This window comes from Vicia villosa, linkage group LG1 (assembly GCF_029867415.1).
Source record: "Vicia villosa cultivar HV-30 ecotype Madison, WI linkage group LG1, Vvil1.0, whole genome shotgun sequence".
NCBI lineage: Eukaryota > Viridiplantae > Streptophyta > Magnoliopsida > Fabales > Fabaceae > Vicia > Vicia villosa.
In genome coordinates this window covers 48,625,477-48,647,554 of record NC_081180.1, presented here as the reverse complement: position 1 = coordinate 48,647,554, position 22,078 = coordinate 48,625,477, and the positions used below count along the sequence as shown (strand labels likewise).

Sequence of the window (22,078 nt, the reverse complement as noted above, 5' to 3'; positions counted from 1 at the left end):
GAATATTGTTTGCTTTGAAAAATAAATATTAGTGATAGGTAAGTGTCTGATTTCCTTACTTTTATAACTTAGTTTTGAGAATATTTTATAACTTATCATTTTTTCTTTCCTTTTTATTTTTATTATTTTAATAAAATTTTACTTTTACTTTTTATAATTTATTTAAATTTAAAATGAAATAGTTATATATTAAATATTTTTTTTGTTATTTTATATTTATAAATTAATTGAACCGTTAATTTTATGAAGCACTTCAATTATCTTATTAGCTATCAGTTTTAATCATCAATTATAAATTATAAACTATAAGTCATCAAACATCAGACATAAACTATAAACTATAAACTATTAATTAACTTATCATTCAACCGCTATTTATATCAAACAACCCCTCAATCTCATTTGAAAAACAACTATGAATTTGTAATATAGTCAACTATTATGATACAAATTTGATCCCCTATTCATATTTTTCTTGAGTTTTTATTTCTCTAATTTAAAATCAAAATTTATTAGTATTTATAATTATATTAATCATTTATAATAACTAAATAATGTTAAAATTACTAAAATGAAGTTTTATCAAAACTATTAAAATTGCAATTTTAATTTGGTCAAATAAATAAATATATATGACCAATATATATATATATATATATATATATATATATATATATATATATATATATATATATATATATATATATATATATATATATATATATATATATAGAGAGAGAGAGAGAGAGAGAGAGAGAGAGAGAGAGAGAGAGGGGGAGAGAGAGAGAGAGAGAGAGGAGGGATCAAATTACACCCGAAGAGTTACACTCGTTCAATAACTACATCTAGAATTAATATTTTATAAATTCAACCGTTGGATTGAAACATAATATCATATAGATCATACCTATAAAGTTTGAGCTTAATCTATAATGATTTACTATGTCATTGAATTACATTAAAATTAACGTTATATGAAAGCTCATTTTGACGTTAATCTTTGGATATCTTGATGATATAGTAAATCATTATAGATTAAGCTCAAACTTTATAGGTATGATCTATATGATATTATGTTTCAATCCAACGGTTGAATTTAAAAAATATTAATTCGAGATGTAGTTATTGAACGAGTGTAACTCGTGGTGTAACTCTTCGGGTGTAATTTGATCCCTCCTCATATATATATATATATATATATATATATATATATATATATATATATATATATATATATATATATATATATATATATATATATATATTTCTTTGACTAAGACTTCTTATTAAACTTACTTATTATTAATGATAAAAACCTGGGTATATATTTCTTTGACTAAGACTTCTTATTAAACTTACTTACTATTCCTTATTATTAATGATAAAATAATAAGGAATAGTTTTCTCTTTCCGCATTTAATGACTTATTATTTTTAACCACTAGATTGAAAATAATTAATGGTCAAGATGTGGAGTAAATTATTATCACTTACTCTTGGAGTCAATATAATCCTCCTCAATTTAAAAAGTTAGAAAATTGTTTTTTATTTTTATGTTGTTTCTGCTCTCCTAAAATAAAATCTTATTTCTATTAAAGTGTTAAAATATAATTTCAATTCAAATCCACAAGATTTTTTAATAAAATATTTTCAAAATTAATAATAGTTTATTTTATTTTTAAATATTTTTTAAGTAATCAATTAATATGAGATTTTTTGCATTGACAAATTTTTTTCCACATCAGTCAACTTTTATTCCACACCAATATTGTTGATTTAATTTTTTTAATGTCACGTAAGCGAGTTTTAATCTACATGGCACTAGGGGACTACAAAATGTAAAAAGGGACAAACTTGAGTTGTTAAAACTAAATAATTGAAATTTAAGGGACCAAAATTAAATAATTAAGAAATTTGAGGGGCCAAAACTCTTGTGTTCATGTGTGAGTTGATAGTCCCACATTACTTAGAAAAGTGGAGGTTGAGCACTTTATAAGTGAGATAACCCATACACCTATCACCTTAAGGTTTTGGATGAATATATGAGGTCTGTTGGGATGCTCCCATGATGACCCGTGGTTTTGGCTAAATTTGAGGATTCTTTTTTGCCATTATATTTCAATTTTTCCTTAGCTACAAATGTAGTATCGATGAAAGTCCTGAACCATATGTTCCCCTTCTTCTTCATCTTCTCAGTTGCGCTTTCTTGCTTAACTCTGTTTTTTCACTACCTTCGTTGTTATTTTTCATTAATTCTCCATAATCAACCACCACATCAAGACTCTTAAATGTGATAAAATTGACCCTTTAACCAAGAGGTTCTCATTATCATATTCAAATGAGTCTCTTTCTTCTACTTTTGAAAAGTATGAGATGTGATTTCTTCATAGGAACCTGCTCTTTGTTCTATAAAATATCTCAACAGAAGTGATTGTTGGAGTAATGAGGAGGGTGAAGGAAATTAATGTTGCATAGGAACAATAATACATGATTGAGATATATTGGACATTAATATAGAACTTGAAAGTGAATCTAGAATAATTAATTAAGAAACATTTAAAGCTGATTCTTGTAATGAAAAACGTCCATTCCCACTTTATGTGAGCATTTGCTTGTTTAACTATGCTAATAGGTGTTGGTTTCTTTTTCTGCATTTGCTTGTGTAACATTTATTTACTCAATAGGCATCATATCTAATTTCTATAACTCATAAATATAATAAAAACTTTCAAATAATAGTAGAATAAAAAACTTTTAGGTATCAAAAATATTGAACATCGTTTATAGCTTTTAATTATTCTAAGAGTGAAGTTTTAATGGAATAATTCCAACACAACCAGTTGTTCAACATATTGGAATTGCAGCATGGCCTAGTGAGTATTTTCATTGCTCAAACTAAAATATACATATTTTGATATCAATTTGTTGTCTTTGATGACTATTAATAACTAAGTAGTGAAATATTGCTCATTGGTAGCTAGGAGCTTCATTTTTTTTTCTTCTGTAAGTCAAAACTTTAAGTAATCTAGTCACTGAAGTATTTATTGCAGATATTAGTATCATTTGTATTTATCTTCTTGTGTATATCTTTGTTCTTGATAGAATAAACTTTGTTTTTCACTAATTGGTCACAAAGGGACACACTCAATTATTTTAAACAAACTTTTTTAGACCATTGTCCATTGGTGGGCTTAGCTTTTCACTAATTGTATGAAAATCTACACATAGTAATCTCATGTTTTTACTGTCCTATACACTATTGTAGCATGCTGCGACTTTGCCAGTTCCCTTAAGACAACACCAACATTGTTTGAGAAATGCCCTAATTTCTTTTTGGAAGAATGGCAATCAGAAATTGTTTGAGAGGAAGAAGGTGAATAACATTATGCAAATAAGGTGACAAACATTCAAATTTAGGGAGGTTTATATCATGGATGGATAATTCACATGACCAATTCATATTTAATTAATAACCATTTATTATAACCGGATTTAATAACCAAATCCATATAGACGGTTATACTTTTACCTAACCGATTTATCCATAACCACATTTTATAACCAGTTCTAAAATTTATAACCAAATTTTAATTTAAAACCGGTTTTGAACAACAAAATAAAAAATTTTATATGAATATTATTTTTTACGGTTAGTTTTAAATTTGAATATTTTCGAAAAAATAGGATTTTTCATATTACTAAAAAAAGATTTTTTTTTTATTTTCGAAGAAAAAAATTGATTTTTCATATTTTCAAAAACACTCGATTTTCTAAAAAATTGACTTTGTTTTTTCCGATAAAATACGATTTTCGTATTTATTTAAAAAGTCAATTTTTCTGTATTCCCGAAAGAACTCGTTTTTTTATGAATTTAGAAATAAAACCGTTTTTTCGTATTTCCAAAAAATCGACTTTTCGTATGTAAAAAAAATGTTTTTTTTCCATATTTCCAAAAACTCTCGATTTTTTCGATAAATATCAAGTTTCCGAAAAAACGTCGATTTTTTAAAATTTTCGAAAAAACTCGATTTTTTGTATTATTGAAAAAAAAACTAACTATATCGTTTTTAAAAAAAATAGATTTTTTGTATTTTCAAAAAAAATTATGATTTATTCGTATTTCTGAAAAAATTAGATTTTAAGAAAATATTTTAATTTAATTTTTATTTTTGATATGGATGTCTAAAATAAGGATTTGGTTAAAACTATATTTCAAAAATGTCCAAAATGTGGATTTGGTTAAAAACCATATTAAAATTAACCAGTTTTTCATAACCGGATTTAGATATGGATAATTTATATAACTGATTAAATTGAACACCCCTTTTTACAACCCCCGCAATCTAACTTTTTTTTTGCAGTGAAGTATGTTGTTGGTTTTAGATGATGTGGCACGACACGTGGCGTGCCACATCATCTTCTGTTAGATCAAATTGACGGCAAGAACCAAAAGTGGGGATAAAAAATTTTAGGAGGACTATTCTTTGAAGATGATTTTTATAGGAATTAAAACCAGATTTTGGGTTATTCACAGGGACAAAAAATATATTTAACCCTAAATTATTTCAAATAAAGAAGGAACATATTTGGGAGACAATCATATTTAACATTCACTATGTATAACTAAGGATGACAATAGTACTCATGAGCTCGAGTACTAATCCTCCGCTATCTGACCCGTTTAATAAATATGATACTCGTACCCGTCCCATATCAGCGCAGGTATCCGTCAAACTCTTATCCATTGATTTCGAGATACCCACAAAAATTGACATATGATACTACTTATTAAATATTTTTTCAAAAAAAATATAATTAACTTATTCTTTTTATCCCTTTTACGAACAATTTTTTTTTTAAATTTAGCACATAATAATAACAAAAATAATTTACATTCATTGTATTTCTTCTTTTATCAAATAATTTTACTAGATTCAAGAAAATAATAATAGTTTCATATTCAAAATAATACGTTTATTTTATCCGTGGATGCCCATTAAGCAATTCAACTCATGTCAATAACAAGTCTTACCCGCGAGTATCCACGAGTATGGGTTTTCTTGTCATCCATATTCATAACACTCCCCTTGTATGTTCATTTAGGATATGCCTCGTTAAAACCCTACTAGGAAAAGCCGGTGGGAAAATTTATTGAAGGAGAAAGAGTACAATATCCTTTTATGATAAATTCTTTCTCCCCATCAATCGAATGATTATTTCTTTGATGATGAAGGTCAATCTTCTTACTAGTTGGTTAAAAGTTTTATTTGGGAGTAACTTTAAGAAAAGGTCTAGAAGATTATCACGTGAACTAATTTATTGGATTCTTATATCACCACTTTCATAAAGATCATGAGTGAGAAGGAACTTTAAAGATATATGTTTTGTTTGATATCTTTTATTGTAACCATCTTTCAATTAAGCGAGACATGCAATATTATCTTCATATATGGTTTGTATTTAATTTTTCAGAAGCCAAACCACAAGTCTTTTATGTATGTGGAATTAGGGATCTCAACCAAATGCATTCTCGACTTGCCTCATGTAGTGCTACTTTTATTTCATGATTAGATGAAGTTTCTACAATGGTTTGTTCCACATATATATCAGTGAATGTACCATCATAACTAAGCAAATAAGTTTACCATTATGGGAATCTGACAAGTAATATATTTTTGTATAACATGTCAATTTTAATTTGGATACTTTGGGATAAAACAAACTTAAGTCTATTGTACTTCTAAGATAACAAAGTATATGATTAACTATGTTCTAATGTCTTCGTGTAGGTGAAAAACGATATATCATGGCATGTATAATTAGTAAGATACATTAATGCTGAAATTACATTGATATGTCCATATTTAAATGTTTTAACACTAATATTATAGAATATACGATATATTATCATATATAAATGTTTTAACACTTTTTTATATAACCTTCTTGGTCTATAAAAATTTTATTGTCTAAATGTCAACCTTGTAAGGACTTTGTCCCATGTAACTTTATCTCACAGTACATCTGCCGAAACAATTATGCTAATTATAGTCAAAACCTCACGTCAACTACTCAGTCTCATACCTGCAGGATAATAGGGTTTCCTTCACAATTCATCCAAATTGTTGTACACCACTTTCGTTATTGGTTAAGCTACCACACTGGCTTCCTTGAGTATCAACCTTCCTTGGAAGTAATTGACTTACCGTTTTGGGAATGCACAAAGATCACTTAGTATCAACTGGAAGTACCTGACTTTCCAAATCGGAATAATTGATTCAAACAAGTGTTAGCGAACACATATGCTTATCGTGCTCCGTATTCATACATATCCAAGTAGAACACTTCTGAGCGTTCAACCTGAACAAACAACTACGGGGAAGAAGTGAATTAAATTATAGCCTCCAACACTTCTGTAGTCACGACGGTCTAATAACTAGGAATGTCTCCCTTGAGGTCACCGCCTCACGAGCCTCGTCAGTCTCTCTCTTTAGGAACGCCAAATCCTAAGAGTGCCACACATCCATAGCTCATTTATTTTGGACACAAATAAGCTATTCTTGACCTGAAGGTATTCAAATACAATGCACTTGTGTGTATGCAGTCACCCACACCCAACCACACGTACGAGACTTCTAGGACTGTCCCACAACCATGCACATCATGGCACCAAAGCAACACTACGGTCCACAAAACATCATGCTGATACTTTTAATAGCCACAAGTATCCCTCCACCTAGTCATCTGATGCTTAGCGTGGTTCTACTCTAGTTAGATGAACCACAATTGGCATGGGGTATGACCCACTACACCCCACATTTTTATTCATTCCAATTGCTGCTTATCGTAGTTTTAAGGCTTAGGCAGACTAGAGTAAATAAGGAGATACAATAATGGATCCCACTAACTTGGTACACATGATTTGCCTAAACTGGACCTCACTCCCAGGTTTTCCCTGTCAGTACTCAGTCTCTGATACCCCACAATTTAAGTACAACATTACGGGATGATTGAAGAGCCGCGCAATTCTAACTCACCACGTCTAGCATTATGGGATTCTTGATCCCACTAGTATCAAGTGGGACTTATGCTTGACTCTTGCCATACATAAGTTAGGATCTGTAACACCCCGATTTTTTTTATTTAGTAATTATTTTATTATTTAATTGCTATGATAATTATTATTTGATGTATTGAATAATTAATTATTTGAGTTTTGGTGAATATGTGATTTAATTGGATTTTTATGTGAATAATTGATTAAATGGAATATATGTATATGTATTATATATTATTTGGGTTTGTGAGTGTGAGAATAGATATAACTAGTTGAGCCTAATAATGAGAATAAGTAAGTAAAGTGTGAGTATGTATTACTAAGCCCATTAGTGGATTTAAGTTAGTAAGGGTTATACAAAACAAGAAAAGAAGAGAAGAAAAGATATAGAACTAGAAAGAAGAGAAGTGAAGAAAGAAGAGAAGAAAAGATATAGAACTAGAAAGAAGAGAAGTGAAGAAAGAAGAGAAGAAAAGAGGAGAAAATGGGAGAAAAAAGGAGAAGAGGTGAAAGAACCCTAGAAGTATATTTATCTAAGGTAAGGGTGGGCATTCATTGAATCATGAGTTTATATAATGATGGGTGATAGATAGAAGCATAAAAATAGGGATTTTGTTCTTGAACTGGCTAGATATTAAATGTTTGGGTTTAGAATTGGATTCAAAACTTTTGTGTTAGAAATCATGTTTTAAGGGGAGTGCTACATTAGTAGTATCAGAGTCTGGTTGGCCAGTTGGCCAGGTTATTAATACATTTATTCCCTTTTGTATTTGTTTTGTGTATCTGACACAATCAATACTGTTTGTATGTTGGTTGTCTGGAATTTCAGGACGATAAATTCATTGCAGGAAGGAATAATGATGTTATTGCTGAGGCGTTCACATTGTTGCCTGGTGCTATTGGGAAAACTCCACATGTGAATATTGGTAATCGGAATGGTGAAGAGGATGAGTTCTCTGCTTTAGGAAAGTTCTAGAGGAACTATCCTCCAATATTTGAGGGAGAGCATGAACCTGATAAGGCGCAAGCATGGATGAAAGTAATTGAGAAGTTTTTTCAAGTCATGAATTATACGGATGCGCAGAAGGTCCAGTTTGGCACCCATATGATTGAGAAGGAAGATGAGGATTGATGGGGTAACACTGTTTAGAGGTTTAATGAAGATTGTATTGAGGTTACTTTGGCTCTTTTGTGTGATGCATTTTTGGAGAACTATTTTCCAGAAGATGTCTGTGGAAAAAAAGAGGTAGAATTTCTTGAGCTGAAGTAAGGTAATGGAACCGTAATAGAGTATGCTGCAAGATTTCAGGAGTTGATTAAGTATTTCCCTCATTACAACACTGAAAATGTTGAGAGGTCTAAGTGTCTTAAGTTTGTGAATGGTTTGAGACCTGATATCAAGAAGGCTATTGGTTATCAAAAAATTGCAATTTTTTATAGTTGATTAACAAGTGTAGGATCTATGATGAGGATAGTAGGGAGGGTGCTTCCTACTATAAAAGTAGGATCTATGATGAGGATAGTAGAGATATTGCACAGAAGCAAAATAACACATTTTTTTAGAGAGCAATCGATTTACACTCCTTTCCAATCGATTGCACACTGAACTAAAGCAAAAAATGCTACATTTTCCTGCATCAAAGCAATTCTAACACATTCTATTCTCAATCCAAACTTTCCCAAACATAGCATGACCATTCTTAACATGATTTGCAGGCAAAAAAACATAGAAAAATCAGCAAGCATACTCATGTAATCAAGGATCATGTATCTTCATGAGTCACAACAACATGCAACACACTTTAGCACAATCATTATTAGTTAAACCCAAATCAAAAAGTTCAATATAAGAAGATGTAATTAATTATCAGAAACCCCAAAATACCTTATCATGAACCCCTAAAATCTACCCCAAGGATACTACCTAGGAATCCACCTCAAAGAATCTTAGATGAAGTTAGAGGTTAAATTGATGATGATTCTCTTGGATGATGAAGATTTCTTCAAGAACTTCGATGTGTAAGCTTTAAAGATTTCTACCTTTCTCTCTTCATCGATGTTTTACCTTTTCTCTCTATCCCACTCTTTTATTTCTAATTCTAATTTTTTAGAGATGAATGAAGGTAAAAGTCGAAAATGAGAGAGTATGAGATGATTTAGGTTGATATAAATCATAGTCCAATTACCAAAATACTCCCATCACTTGACTATAATTCCTAATACATGTCACTTCTTGATTAACTCTTGGATTAAGACTTAATCCTTATTTACTAATCATGTTATCTTCACACCAACTCATTAACTTCCTAATTATACCACTTCCTTATAATCAAGACCATTAACATATTAACCAAGGCCATTTCTTGTTAGCCTCTTTCTAATCACACTAATACTCCATTAATATGTTGATTGTTTAGTGTATAGGAAGTTGGGGTATTACATTGTGAGTAAATTAGTATGATATTTTTTTTAAATAAACAAAGTTAATAATCAAATATTAGATTATTGTATTTTTTTCATTTGTCAGGATTCAAAATTCACGATGAATTTTGAGAAATGCCATATTGAAAATAAATGAGATGGCATAAAAGAAGTTGAAATGTGACCCTAAAGTTTGATGCCTTTGATTTAATAGATATAAATAGATACATAAAAAAAATTGATGCATTTATATCAGATTTGGGTAAAAAAATATATATATATATATATATATATATATATATCTAGTACAAACTAAGAAGAAAGAAAAAACATTCCTAAAAAAACAATTTATTTTGATAATTTTCCATTTATTTTAAATAAAAAGGCAATATTGTATTTTTACACAAAGTTGTCAAAACAAAGGTCAATTGCCTAAATCAAAGATAACATTAAGACAATATTGAATGTAATAATTAGTTGTCATACATCATTATTGTAATTGGAGTCCCAACATGATGGTTTCCATCGGTCCAAACTAACCTCCCGAATTCATAATCAGTAATAATATCTTTCTTATGCGGCCTCAAAGTGAATGTAACATTGAACTCTTTTTTCTCACCTTTATATTTAAATCTTAATATCTCAGGTTGAACTCTGACTTGAAATAGTGGAGGTTCCTGAATCTTCACTTTATACTCAATTGGGGGTCCAACATTGGTAACCGTACGAGTAACATTCAAAGACTTCAATACATAAACGTCATATGCATAAATTGAGATGGATGGATAGTTTAAATTTTCTTTTTTAGATGAATTTGGACAACTGTAAGGTTTTCCGGAGAACACTTTAAGTTGTTCATTGGTGTATTTACTAGCACATAAGTAGTTCAAATAATCAGTAATATTAAGGTCATACACAAGTCCAGGATCCACTGCAAGATTAGGTTGAATGAGTCCGGCACCATAATCAAAAGGAGTTGCATCTTCTAGGGATGATGAATCCAATATTTGACCTCCATTATTGGTGTTTATTGTTGCTGTAAAAATTGTAAATTTTATAAATAAAATAGCATATGAAAATGAACTCAACTATATTTTATAAATTTGATCACCTGTGGTCATGATTGCGGACTTGATAACAGCCGAACTCCAATCAGGATGAATGGATTTAATTATTCCAACTAATCCAGTAACATGAGGACATGACATTGAAGTGCCTGCCATGATAACAAAAGGAATTCTACGCTTATCATATGACTGTTGCGTTGGAGAGTTAGCTAGAGTATACGCAGCAATTATGTTGACGCCTGGTGCAGTAATGTCAGGCTGAAATGCAAAAGAAAAATATATCATTATACTCAGAGTTTGTTTAAGATAATCTAAATAATAATTGAACTTTAATTGTCGCGGAAGTTCTAATTTACCTTAAGGATTGTACCGTCAAATTTATTTGGGCCTCTTGACGAAAATGAACTTATGGTTGGAGTGTTCTTTACGCCCAATTCTGTTTTAACTTTAGTGATGTAAGCCACAGGAGACCTACACAATATATGTATGAAATTTAAAACTCTATATGCGTAAATAATCAAAAGGAATGATGAGAACACTTACTTTGTCTTATTAATGTAATCGTAAATAGCGTTTCCATCAGCAACACCAACATTTACAGCGGGAAGCACATGAGGATCTGCTATAACTCCATTCCCTGAAAACCTGTCGTTAACCAATATCATTCCAATAGCACCTACACGAGAAGCTTGCACGCCCTTGTCAACTCTATCAGTCATCCCTCAACGACATACCACTATTTTCCCTTTAACCTTTTCTGGATCAAGAGTTCCTTCTTTGCAAAAGTAGCTACAAAAATTAAATTGATCAGAAGATATCATTAATTGAAAAGATAAATTTGAAAAAAAGAAAAAGAGAATTCTTACGCCAATCCGGGAGGCATATTATCAAGGTTGGCATCTCTACCACTTATTAATGGATATGATTTGTTAGGTGGTATGTCCAACTCGGAAAGACTAGCTCCCTGACAATAAACATAGGAAATAATTGATTAAGCACATGCTATTAGAAATTAAATGCACAACATGGGATAGCCCAATATATCTATATACCTTGTATATTTTTTTGTTACCAAGAATAACATAACTTGCAAAGTCTCTATCACTTGTGCTAGCAGCAACTGTGATAATCCATGGTTCAATATTTACTACAGTTCTGCTTGAAGGTCCTAAATTTCCTCCAGAAGCCACAACAACAATGTTGTTAACAATTGCATGGTGGGAACCTACGGTAATAGCATTTTCTGGGCTCAGTGATGGAAAAAGCCCACCCAAGGACACAGAAAGTACATCAACACCATCACTTATGGCAGCTTCAAAACCAGCCAAAATATCAGCATCATAACATCCATCCCAACAGACTTTATAGGTTGCAACTCTTGCTTTTGGTGATCCACCACTTGCTGTTCCATTTCCAAAGCCAAATACATTAGTTCCGGTAACAAAATTACCTCCTACGGCCACGCTAAAATTTTCCACATCTCAGAAACTGTGGCCATATATATGATTTGGCCAGGGTTTTATAAGCGTAGACTAATGTTTGAAAACATTGAATCTAGACTGCGAAACTGTGGCCTTTCCTTCAACTACCCACGGTTATTTAACTGCAGATATTTTAAGCCACAAAGTAAAACCGCTGCCTATAATTTTGACTTCAAACTGTGGCCCAAACCCAAAAAATTATACCCCGCTAGATGTTCCCTCTTTTATTTTTAGTTTCCCTCTTTTATTTTTAGTTTCCCTCTCTTAATTATTTTCTTTTCTAATTTTATTAAATTAAAAAAAATTAAAAACATAAATTCAATAAATTATCTGTTCAATACACTTTATCTATGGAAACCCTAAAACGAGTGTTCTCTGCCTCTTTGTTTCAAACTGGTCTCTCCGGTCTCTCCTCACTCTTCTTCCCTCGATGAACACGAAACAGAGCGACATAATGCTCTGTTCTCTCCACTCTCGATTGTTTTCCGCCATGAAAGGAGCTCTTAGAACTCAGACGATCCCACACACCCACACGCAACACCAACAGCGAAATCCTCTCAATCTCTCTAGAGAAATCAAACAAGACGCAAACAACAATGAAAAACCCTAAATCCCAAATCAAACCCAACCCCAATTCAATATTCAATAGTGATTACATTTTACACGATGGAAATCGAAAATTGCAAGAAGAAATAGAAAAGCTACGAATAACAGAAGATCCTCAGGTATACACTTTGCTATTTAACTCGATTCTTCCTCTTCTCTACAGTTCTTCGAGCTCATCTCCTTCTTCTGCATTTTCTTGGTCTGCTGCGTGTCTGTTGATGTTGTAATTTGGTGAGTAAGTGTTTATTAAGTGTGAGGTTTTATCTGTGTTGGCGTGTTCTCTTGTTGCTTTGTGATGCTTGTTGCAACGCTGCAGGTTATGATTGTTAGCATTTTTGTTGTTTTTGTTTAGTTTCAGTTTAGTGAAGTTGTAGTTCTTACAAATGATTATCATTGAAGAGAAAGGCTTTGGAAATGGAAATGGAGTCCTTTGATCATCTAATATACTAGTATGAAAATGTGGTTCATGCTGAATGTGTTGCAAAGATCAACCCTGATGCACCACTTGACAAAGTTTGCATTCTCAGTTGTGGAATCTGCACTGGTATGTATATACAAGATCCCTAACTTGAGATATTAGTACATAACTCGGCCATGTCTATGTTTTCTCAGTTTAATTTGCATTGATGCTGGTATAGGTCTTGGATCTTCAGTTGCTATCTTTGGACTTGGAGCTGTTGGACTTGCTGTATGTTATCTCTTATACCTTTTACTATTTGTGTGTGTTGCAGCTATGATTAGAAATGAAATGAAACAATATTAACTAATTTATGCTCTGCTCTTAGAACTATAATGGGATATATGCCGCTACTTATAACTCGGTTCTTCGCAGAATACACAAGGTGGATCACTTAATCGATGTAACATTTCTCCTCTCACGCTATAGTTAATTATTATCTTCCTCAGTTTTGTTATAGTTCGTGCTGCATTTACTAATGATTCTTTTTGTGGTTCAGCCTGCAAAAAGGCATGCTTATGCACAGGGTGATAATAGTGTCTTCACTCCAGTTGAGAGGGAGTTGATTTTTGATATTGTAAGTTATTCTGACTTGAGTCTCCTACTGAAGTGTTATAACAGTTGAAGTTTGTTGGTTAGAAGTTAGGTTAGGTAGTTAGTTGGTTCTATTATGGTTAGAAAAAACAGTTAGTTAAAACTGTTACACAAACTGTTGAAACTTAAAATACAGGACTGCCAAGGAATGTATTTTTGTATGGAAAGGGTTTTATGTAGGTATATATTGGCTTAAAGTAGGAATCCACTTCAGTAAATAAGTAACCTTTTACAATAACCTCTAATGTTAATTTTTTTTAAAAGCAAAGTGTTTTCCTGGTCCAGATTTGGATATTTTGTGTGTAATATGTTTATCAGAAATATTCTATGATTTGTTCAATACCTATATGTTCTGTAAATTTTTGTATGAGGAAGAGGAATCATGATTTGAATTTTGTTTTTCCAGATATTTGTGGCTTCTAGATTGAATGTTCCAGGAGCATGGAAAATGCCTCAAGTGAGTTCACATTATGTTCTATATACTAACTTAACTTCTATTCAAATTATTTAAACTGTAAAGTCTTTTCTAGTAATGGTGTTAAAATTTTCTGCTAAAGTTGGTTGTACTTTTGGAGTTCTCAGGGTGGCATTGAAGACGGTGAAGAACTGAAATCTGCTGCGATTAGAGAACTTCGAGAAGAAACTGGAATAGTATCTGCCGAGATAATCGCCGAGGTTCGTGCAAAACCTTTTCTTTTCTGTATTTAGTTTTTTTAGTTTCTTCTGCAAGAACAATAGTTGTGAATTGTGATAAGGTACTGTTTCTGTTAATTTCGAATTTCGATTTTGAATTTCAGTTTTATTTGATGGATCTGTTTTTGTTTGTTGCAGTTAGATGAAGATTTGCAGAGAGCCAGATAGGCAATAGCACCACTAAATCCCATAATTTACTTCTTTGTTTGTCACATGCATACATGAGACGGGATGTTTACGAAATATATTGAGAGTAAATGGAAGTGATATCCGTCCATGGTACAGTCTTCAAACCCTTTTTAATTAAGGTTGTCTGATAGTTTATATTAATTTTAGTGATCCCTATAAAACAACAATGGACTTCTAGCAAATCCACATCTTCCGAAAAGAATATATGACATGTCTTCTGATAGTTTAGTGTGGTCACTAGTTGTTGCTAACTTGCTGGCTTGTAATCAGAATTAAAGAATATATGCTTAAGTATCAAACTGATATTGGAATTTTTAATCTAAAAATTAAAGTTTTGGCATTTCCTACTGTTTCAATCTTGGTTGATAATGGAATACCAAATGGTCAATTTAGACACATTTTGAAGTGCTTAGTGCCCATAATATTCTCACTGTCATGAGTATCTTGTAAGTTAATCGGTTTGGTGGAGTTCACTCTGCTGTTTATTGTTAAATTGTACTAAACAATGTTGACTTAAAATATTACTGCAGTGTATTGGAGCCACAACATTGGATGAATACAGGAAGCACATTGAAAAAGACCCAGCTTTGGAGAGACGATTCCAGCCAGTTAAAGTACCAGAACCAACTGTAGATGAAACCATACAGATACTAAAAGGTCTTAGAGAACGTTATGAGATTCACCACAAGCTCCGCTATACTGATGAGGCTCTTGTAGCTGCTGCGCAACTTTTGTACCAGTATATCAGGTTTGTCATGATTTGTCCATCCGCTTTTCTATTTATTTTGCGTATCATTTATGTTGGTATAGATATCATTTCAATGTTGCATGTTTAACCGAAAATTTTCCATTGATAAGTGATGTACATGTTCGACTTCTTGAATTTAGTTGTTGTCCTCTATGAATCTCTCTGACTCTGCCTTGTCTAGCAGCTTAACCATCTAATCTACAATATTTTTATATTTTATTTATTTTAAAAAAATTAAAATATCTATGTATCAGTACCCCTGGATGTTTAACATAGCTCTTTGGTGGCAATAGGATTATAGTTGGATATGGGCAGTGAAAATATATCACAGATATCTTCATGTATTGAACTGGACTATTTTTATTACAACTATCAACTCTAAAACAATAAATCAGATCTATACTCTTGTCAAATTGAGCCATAGTTTGAGACAATTGGAGGTCAAATAAAAAAATAAAATGACAATTATTTTGTATTTATTTATCTAAATTCAAAAAAATAAAATGATTATTATTTTTCGTGGTTTATTCCTTCTTATATTCTGTAGGACAGGCTTGTTTCCTAACTTATTTTTGAGTGGATTCCATTATAGTGTTGTCTTAGCTAATGCTATGTATTTGTTAATTATGCAATGCTTGCTGTATGGTTTCGGCTAAAATATCCACATGTGGCCGTCGGGGCCTTGGCGTCATCAGCTCCTTTACTCTACTTCGACAATATAATACCTGAGAATGCATACTACGATGTTTTTACCAGAGATTTTGAAGTAACTCACTGCACTTTATTTATAATTATTTGATTAGATTTATCAAAAACAATTGATGATTTATGTAGAAAAACATTTTATATATATATATATATATATATAATGACATATTTATGTAATGATACAGAAATAAACCGTGGCAAGATAAATGGTTTAGAAAGCATAACATATAACAACGGTTTTAAATATGTGGTCATAACCAAACCGCGGCCTTAATCAAGCTACCTAAACCGTGGCCTAAAAAAGCCACGGATGTAAAAAAGGCGTGGTCTATACCAAAAAACCGTGGACTTTACTTTAGGCCACGGCCGTATACTCCACAGTTGGTTTTCCGTGGCCAAACCGTGGCCTCAGCGTTACGCCACGGTTATTTTGCATATAGCCTCGGTTTTCTGGGCGTGGCAGGAGGCCTTTTTTCCTGTAGTGAGTATGCGTGCCATGACCATTGAAGTCACGTGCGCTATTAAAGGTTACATTCGCTGTTCCAAGATGTTCCTGATAGCCTTTATAAAAATATTTTGCTCCAATAAGTTTCCTAAAAAGGTATCAAATCATGTATTAGCAGTTAAGTTATATGAAATGCAATAAAATGATAGTACAAGAACTTATCGAGAGAATAAGACCTATTGCAATAAAATTTATCTGGATTTCCTTTGGCAACTTGACAATTTCCTTTCCACTTTTTTGGAATTGGTCCATATCCTTCATCACTAAAACTCTTGGATTCTGGCCAAACACCTATCAACAAGAAAGACATAAAGAAAGTTAAATCAAAATATTTAATAAATTAGTAATATCATTTAAAAAATTAAAGTATATTTAAGGGTTAAATACGTTTTTAGTCCCTATAAATATGCGACCCTGCAATTTTAGTCCTTATAAAATTTTCCTTCTAAAATTTTTATGCATGCAATTTCAGTTCCAGCCATTTTCTAAAATTTTAAAAACTGTATAATTACTTTTAATTTTTAAATTTTTGAATAATTTTTTATATATATGTTTAGAATACTGTAAAATATTTATTTACCAAGTTTTAGAATTTTTTAAAACGAGAAGAATTAAATATGAATTTTTCAAATTTTAAAAAATAATGATAAAAGTAATGAAAATTTCAACTTAGAAATTAAATTTTCAGTTTTTTTTTCGAGAACTTTTTAAAATATTATGAACATTTCTGCAAAATAATCATTCTAAAATACATATTGGTTTGACAATAGGGACTGAAACTAGGTGCATAATAATTTTATAAAGACAATTTATTATAAAAATGCAGGGTCTCATTTTTGTAGGGACTAAAAACGTATTTAACCCTATATTTAATTACCTGTGTCCAAGTTTCCAATAATAATGTCTTCACCCAATGTTTTTTTCCAAAGTGAATCTTTAGGATATTCACCTTCCTTCTCTAATCCAAGAAATTCCCATGACCGGGTTGTGTGTAGTTCATATCTTTTATTCAAAAACATTGAAACAACATCCGGGTGTTCTGTAGTCAACAAAAAAAGATAAAGCATAGAATAAAGATTAAAATAAAATAACATTTTGCAAAATGGAAGATAAATTCATGAATTAATATAACTACTTACTAGCAATTTCAGCTGCTTCATCTTCATCAAGCATTGCGGCAAAGCCATTAAAATATTTATTGTAAGAATAAAATATTGCTTCTTTGGCCTTCTCAGTACTGTGAATGAAAAAAAAAAATTAACTATCATCATATCATAATTAACCACACAAACTAATTCACTTAATTTTAGGTTTGTGTAGTTACATACCTTCCAAGGTAAGATCCAAGTAAGTTATAGTGAGAGTTTGTAACAGATTCAGAATCAAGTAATGGAGGATTTGAGCTGAAAGAATGTGATCCTAAATATACAATATAGGACTGTCATAAAAAAAAAACACAAATTATCAATATTAGACCATACCGTAAAACACTTGAATATGAAAATTAGATTGTTTAATAATGTAAAATTGAGAAATATCATGCCTGTTTAATTGCAAGGGTATGTTGCAGAAAAACAATAAGAAGAAGTGATATTAACATGTCATAAATGGATGATGACATTGTTTCTCTCATGAATATTGTCTGAAATATTCCTACCTTTTATAACTTAGTTTTGTGAATGTTTTCAACTCAATCTCATTTGTAAAAAAGCTATGAGTTGGCAATAGAGTCACCCATTGAGGTAAAATTCGTTGACATTTTTTATGTACATTTATGTAAAATAAATAAATTTAATAAATTTAGATTTTTTTAGGTATAAAGTATATAGAATTAATTTGAAACAGTGTACTACTTCTGTTTTTATGATAAATAATTCTTAAAAAAAAACTTGTAGACATATTTCCTAAAAAACATTATGCATAAAAAAATTTAAAAAATAAGACTTTTCAGGAATGGCTTTCTAAATTACTTTCTCAACATTAAATTCAAACAATAAAATTAAAACTTTAAAAAAAAAAACATCAGTTTTAAAATATTAAACTAAAAAATGTAACCAAAAAAATATATTAAACTAAAAAAGGCCAATATTTTAAAATATCTTGTAAAAGCTTTTGTTCATTCAATTTTACCCTGACCTAACTCATATATTTTCTCTACAAACTCGTAAGCTTTTAAGCATCATCCTCTAAGATGGATTCTAAGATAGAAAAATATTTTAAGGTTTCTTAATTAGTTAGGAAATCTTTCAAGGTTGTCTGTTGTTGTGGTCGTTGTTACGTTCATGCATTTAAGATAATAATTGTATCAACCTTGAACAAAATATTTTTCTCCTCTTGCAATCTATCTCCCATAATATCATTTTTGTTGTTGATTCCACCTCTTACCATCCATTTTTATATTTGGGAACAATTTCTTAATGTCGTTGAAAAACTTATTCCTAATCAAAGTACAAAGATATTGCAACAAAAAAATGGTGGGTGGTAAGGAATGTCACGACGCAAAAAATACCCGAGCATACGAACACTTGAAATACAACAGAATCGCCACCAAAGTTTATTTTTGAAAGAGAAAACATCAATAAAACCCTAAAAGAACAAAAAACATGGTCGTCGCAACCAAATTCGAGTTCAAAAGTTGTTTATTCAAGGGAACGGTATTATCACCCCTCACATCTGTTGCTTTCAAAGGGAACCATTTGACTAATTTTTCGAATACGAATGTTAGCTTACTTTATTTATTTTCTTCTAATTATTATGATTGTTATTTATAAAAGGAAAATGAGGACCAAAATTGAGTTTTTTATTAGGGTGCTTGACAAGAATATGAGTCTTGATCCTACGTATCCCCAGGTACGATGGAGAACTCAAAGCCAAGTAGTTCTTAGTATCAAATGAGTGCTTGTTGGTTGATTTTAGTGAATGATGTTTAAGTCGCACTCTGGCGGTTAAACGTTGCTTGTATGCTCACGCGTGAGAGGCTTAAATGTTTGTTTGTATCGTGGTAGAATGAATAAAATATTATTCATTTATGACAAAAATTAGGTAGCGCTAAGGCGGAAAAATAGTTTGATTGGTAGAAGTTATTTTTAGGTGGAAGACGGATGCTCGGTTGGACCAAGGCATGCGTCTCGGTCCAATTATTCTAGGATCAAAATGTTGTGCATCCAATTGTCCTTTTTCCTTCATTTTTGATTCATTGAAATCGGTTTTGTGGAATACGAGTAATCGGTTGGAACAAAGTGTACACTTTGGGTCCGTTTACTTGGAGAACAAAAGGATGTGCATCCAATTGTCCTTTTTAGTCCAAATTTATTAATTTTAGGCGGTAGACAGGTAATCTTTTTGAATAAAGTGTAGCCTTAGCGCCCAACTACTCGAGGATCAGCCGAATGTGCATCTGATACGTCCCTTTTTAATTCAATTTATTTGAGAAAATGAAATGCTTTTGATTAAGTTTGAAAAAGGACTTGATGTTAATCAAATGATTTTGATTTTAGTTTGAAATTGATTTTTTTAAAATGTTTTTTATTTTAATTTGAAAAGGTTTTAAGTTTGAAAAATAAACTTCATATTGATCAAGTGGTTTTGGTTTTAGAAAGGTTTGATTTTAGTGATCATGTTAATTTTTTTATTTTCCGATTAATACTATTAATTATTAGTTAATATGGATAAAAATAAAAATGAAAATAAATTAATAAAAAATAACAATAATAAAGAAAATCATGGTAGACTAATGGGGGTACAATCATGCAACATGGGGGTGACTTTGGTCCACTTGGCATAAAAAATATGATTTAAAGACCATGAAATGATATATGATTATGATGAATGAATTGGTGAATGAAGCCATGACATAGGGACCTCTCATCTTAGCATCAAATGAAACTTAAGTGCCCATATTTAATTACCTTTAACCCGAGAGTATGAATGACAATGATATTCATACATTTGTGGTAGAAGATGATTAAATACAAAAGACCCAAAAAATTTCCTTCAAAGAGAAGATGCTGAGGTAGACAAATTCATGAAGGGTCAACCTTGAGGGGGATATGAAGGGTTAGACTCTACTCACCAGTTAGGGTTTTTACTTCAATGACAAACTTCAGAAACATCAACTACTTTAACCACTTATACTAACAAGTTGATAGATAGGTGAATTAGGTGATCAACTACTCCAATCGTTTATGCTAGTAGGCTAATCAACAAAAGGACAAGAATGATCAACTACTCCAACCGCTTACACTAATAGGCCAATCGGCATGGATAAGATTGATAAACTACTTTGACCGCTTACATCGACATGATTAATGATGACGAAATAAATGGTCAACTACTCCAACGCTTACATTGGTAAGTTGATAAAAAATAGGGGATGTGATCAACTACTCCAGCCGCTTACACTGGTAAGCTAATCAACAAAAGACAAAGGTGAATAACTACTTCAACCGCTTAGATTGGTAGGCTGGTCAAAAAGAAAACAACTAAAAGATTCTCTGAGTATCAATAGGGAAACACTTTCATAGAACGAATTGATCAACTACTCCAACCGCTGACACTGGTAGACTGTTCAATACCAGAAAACACGATTAGCTACTCCAGCCGTTGATACTAGTAGGCTAATCAAAATGAAGGACTCTATAAGAATTAACAGTGAAAAATCTTAACAGACAGATTGATCAACTACTCCAACCACCTACAATGGTAGGTCGATCAATACCATAAATATGATTAACTACGTCTGCCACTTACACTTACAGGTTATTCGAAATGAGATACTCTCTTAGAATTAACATGGAAATACTCTAAAGGGACAGATTTATCAACTACTTAGCCCACTTACATTGGTAGGATGATCAATACCAGAAACACGATTAACTACTTCAGTCGCTTACACTGACATGTTAATCAAAATGAAAGATTCTCTAGGAATCAACATGGGAAAACTCTCAAAGGAAGGATTGATCAACTACTTTAACCGCTCACATTTGTTGGCCGATCAATACCAGAAAACATGATTAGCTACTCTAACCTCTTACAATGGAAGGCTAATCGAAATGAGAGATTCTCTTAACATTAACAGGGAAAACTCTCAAAGGAAATATTGATCACCTACGCCAACCGTTTATGTTGGTAGGTTGATCAATACCAAAAAGCATGGTAAACTACTTCTACCGCTTACATTGACAAGCTAATCAAAATGAAAGATTCTATAAGCATTAACATGGAAAAATCCAAGGGACGAATTGATCAATTACTCCTATCGCATACATTGGTAGGCTGATCAATCTCAGAAACACGGTTAACTATTTCAGCCGTTTACACTGACAGGTTAATTGAAATGAGAGATTCTTTAAGTATTTACAGGGAAAACTCTGCAAAAAATACTCCAGTTGCTTATACTGGTAGGTTAGTCAAGAATGAAGTTAACAACTCTACTACAGAAAGAAAAGATCAACTACTCCAATCGCTTATGATGGTAGGCTGATTGACAACCAAAATGATTAACTACTTTAGTCGCTTACACTATAGGTTAATAACTAAAGCAAAAATGAC

General features: G+C 31.4%; 1 pseudogene; it reads right to left on the bottom strand.

The window, feature by feature from the left end:
• Positions 1 to 9,849: 9,849 nt before the first annotated feature.
• Positions 9,850 to 18,158, bottom strand: LOC131605680 (subtilisin-like protease SBT5.3; annotated as a pseudogene).
• Positions 18,159 to 22,078: the final 3,920 nt, after the last annotated feature.